Raw genomic sequence first — 4340 nt, 5'->3', positions numbered from 1 at the left:
CCCCTTTCCCTCCCCCTCCCCCAATCAAGTCCCCCTCCCTCGTCAGCCCAAAGAGCAATCAGGGTTCCCTGCCCTGTGGGAAGTCCAAGGACCACCCACCTCCATCCAGGTCTAGTAAGGTGTTTAGCTCATAAAACATTTTTTTAAATATTTATTTATTATGTATACAGTATACAATATTCTGTCTGTGTGTATGTCTGCAGACCAGAAGAGGGCAGCAGACCTCATTACAGATGGTTGTGAGCCACCATGTGGTTGCCGGGAATTGAACTCATGACCTTTGGAAGAGCAAGCAATGCTCTTAACCACTGAGCCATCTCTCCAGCCCCTAAAACATTTTTATGAAGATGACGAAACACTGCATTGTAAAAATGGCCTCAAAGTCTGCCCTCGTTGACATACTTCCTCCAGCAAGTGCCACCTCCTAAACCTACCCAACAGTGTTACCAACTGGGGACCAAGTCCCTAGATACCCGAGAACACAGGGGATATCACCCTTAGACCAGCACATAGGCCAAATTGAGGGCCTCCTCCTTGCGGGCCAGGCACGCTACTGATTGGACTATCCTTCAGTCCCTGCTGCACTTTCTAGTTCCCATATTCCTTAGGATTTCTTCCCCTCTCAGGATCAGTTTTCTAGTTCTGTGACCTAAAATCACATATATAAAAGTCACAAACCCCCAATTTTTAACTTAGACTTTGATGTGTGACTTATTTAACAACAATTTTCAGTTGTATCCATTAAGAAATTTAATTCATAGTAATATTTTTTTAGTGGTCATTGATGATCTCTCCATATAGTAAGTAATAAATAATCAAAGCTCAACACATACTTTTCAGAAAACAGAATGGAAGGTCTCCAAAATTATTTTCTAAGACCAGTGTAACCCTGGTGTCAAAATCTAAGAGAGATGAATAAGAGAAAAAAATAACACCCTAAATATCCTTCACAAACTTTTTTTTTGGGGTGGCACTGACGGAAACTAGTAGATAGTACTGAGAAAAAGGAAAGCCCACCACAGAATGGGAGACAATATTCATAACATATGAATTCAGTCATAACTGTAGTCATAATATACACATTAACAATAAAAATCAATTTAAAACTTAAGACACTGCAAAACATAGAAAGATGCTTGACTTTAATTCAGCAAACAAATGAGATAATTGGATTCAACTGGAAATCACATGTGTCAAAATCATACCAACATAGTAACTACTAATATGGCACTCTAAGCCAAGTTCTGTTATCATACAAAAGGGCTAAATTTGGATTCCAGTAATAATGACTATTAGCAAGGATATTGAACAACTGGAACTTACAGAATATTGGCTGGAAGGCAAAATTTACATCAATCTTGGAAAAGTTTTGCAGGCTCTTAGAAGGGTAACGTATTCTTGATCTGACTCAAAAGATTTACTCTTACTATTATTTATCCCACAGGAATGATCTCTGTTTTTAGCTAATAATTAGGAACCATTCAAATACACATCATAGATGAACGAATTGTTCTATTTATATAATGGACCAATATCCTTCAGCAAAAAGAAACTATTGATGTATGTATACATTACTATTGCTGAATTTAAATACAGCATGTGAAAGAGGCAGTGGGCTCACACATGGTACTTAAATCCAAGGGTAACCATTAGTGTCTCAGAACTCTGAACTCAGTTCTGTGTCTGATGAGTGAGAGTAATTCTCAATAAGTGTATCAGCAATACAATTTTAGCAAACTGCTAAATGATGGTGAAAATTTGGGCTTGTCAGTGGGACAGAATTGACTGCCTAGACACTCTCCTGGGAGACCTACCCACTGGAGTCCAGAGCATTCCCACAGGTGCAGCTTCTGGAGTTCCTAAGGGCACCTGTTGGATCTACATGAAAGCTCTGGAACTAGAGAATATCCAAAGTCAAAAACAAGGCCAGGACCCATGCAGCTCTTGATCTGAGCTAAGGGCTCTCTCTGGATGCCATTACTGGCCCTGGCCAGTTCTAGTGCATGAGACAGAATTTTTTTGAATACACTCTAAAATCCAGTGTCCTAGTTAGGGTTACTATGCTAAAACACCATAACTAACGCTACTTGGGGAAGAAAGGACTTACTTGGTTTACACTTCCACATCACTGTTCATCATCAAAGGAACTCAGGACAAGAACTCAAGCAGGGAAGCAACCTGGAGGCAGGAGCTGATACAGAGGCCATGGAGGAGTGCTTTTTACTGGCTTGCTCCTTATGGTTGCTCAGCCTGCTTTCTTATGGAACTCAGGACCACCAGTAGGTGATGACCCCACCCACAATGGGCTGGGCCCTCCCACATCAATCACTAAGAAAATGCTTTACAGGATTGCATACAGCTATATCTTAGGGAGGCATTTTCTAAATTAAGGTTCTCCATCCCCAGGTGACTTTTGCTTGTGTCAGGTTAACAGAAAGCCACCCAGCATAACCAACAAACCTTCTCCTTTCAGGAAAGACACTTCACCTGTTGAGATTTTGTGAAAGTTGGTGAGGATTCTACAACAAGGTATGGCATCTTTATTGAAACATATCAGAGCTTCAGGCATTTCAAATGCAGCCAATAACTTTTCACCTTCACAAGTAAAAATGATTGAGAACAGTTTTTATTATTTTTATATAGAAAAGAAATCACCTTAGGATTGTCTTAACATAGCAAGGACCTTGGTCAGTTTAACATTCTGCTGTATGTCGTTTGTTATTTTAGTGATAGGCTATTTGGACCTGGAGAGAGGGAAGTGATATGTACTTGCCTGAGAAGAGAAGATGTGTCAGAGGAGAAGGTAGATTCTAAAGAGACGTAGAGCTGCCTCAGTGATAGGTTTAATGGTCAGGTGAAACAGATCATGAAGGGCATCATCTCCAAAAGAATAGGCCGGTTGCTATGTCTTGGAACATTTACTTAAGAGGAGCCCGGCCTTCAGTGGCCAGTTTGGATTCTGAAGCTTGGAAGAGTGTTCAGATTCACCTCTGGTTGATGATCAGTTTTGAATGGAGCCAGAGCAATAGTGAGAGCTGTGGGAGGATTGGACTTTGGTGGGAAAAGCCCTTCTGTAGATCTTGAAGACCTTGTTTGTGAGGTGAGAATATACATTTTAAAAAATATTTTATAAAACAAATGTAGGGTTACCTGAGGCAAAACCCATAAAAGACACCAGCAGTTAGGTTATCTATTTTCCAAGAGCTCCGGAATAGGAGAATTCTATTGAGATGATGTAGTGGCTGCCATTTTATTTCCTAATCTTATTTTACAGGTAGTTTGGTGGTAATTCTTCATGCATATGATTGGGTTAAGAAACACCTAGAGACTAGTGCTGCACCTTTAGGTATATCAGCAAGGGTCTGCTTTCAGCAGGGAGTTCTGAGTGGGTAAGATCCACCCTGAATGTGGACGTCATCAACTCGTGAGTTGGGATTCATGATGATGAATAAAAAGGAAGGAAGGAGACATCCAGGTGAGTATCAGCACTCATGTGGCTTCGCTCCACAACTGCAGATGCCATGTGATCGACTGCTCTGCTTGCGTGCCACCGCACCCTTCCCTCGTGATGGACCCTGTCCCCTCAAGAGCAAAAGTAAACCCTTCTTTCCTTAAGTTGATTTCGTCCAGTATTTTGTTATAGGCACAAGAAAGTAACTGATACTGACAGTTATCTAAATCTACAGGGAAAGCAAAAAGCATGAGGAAATGATAAGACTTTCCTTTTCATATATTCATGTGTAAAATAATGAATTTTCTGTTCATGAAAGAAATATTTCATGTTAATAGCTACGAAGCTGGATGCTAAGTGGAGCTAATGGAAGAAAATGGAAAGGTAGTTTGCCACTGAGCAGAGGTTCCCACTGGTGCTGGGAGCAGTAACTAAAACCGTGTTCTCCATGTTCTTGATAACATTGCTGCAAGCTTTTTCTAGAAGGATTTACAATTATTCATGTTTTCACATTTTTAATTTTTTTATTGAGAATAAGAAAAAAAAGTTTCCGTGTCCTCCCAGCCTCCCATTTCCCTCCTCCTCCCCCCACCCCTCTCCCCCTCCCCCCACTCCTCTCCCCCTCCCTCTCTAATCCAAAGAGCAGTCAGGGTTCCCTGCCCTGTGGAAAGTCCAAGGTCCTCCCCCCTCCGTCCATGTCTAGGAAGGTGAACATCCAAACTGGCTAGGCTCCCACCAAGCCGGAACATGAAGTAGGATCAGAACCCCTTGCCATTGACCTTGGCTTCTCATCAGTCCTCATTGTTCGCCATGATCAGAGAGTCCGGTTTTATCCCATGCTTTTTTAGTCACAGTCCAGCTGGCCTTGGTGAGCTCCCAATAGATCAGC

Source organism: Alexandromys fortis, unplaced genomic scaffold, assembly GCF_014885135.2.
Source record: "Alexandromys fortis isolate MF-2015 unplaced genomic scaffold, M_Fortis_MF-2015_v1.1 scaffold_416, whole genome shotgun sequence".
In the NCBI taxonomy this organism is placed as follows: domain Eukaryota; kingdom Metazoa; phylum Chordata; class Mammalia; order Rodentia; family Cricetidae; genus Alexandromys; species Alexandromys fortis.
This window is presented reverse-complemented; position numbering follows the sequence as displayed.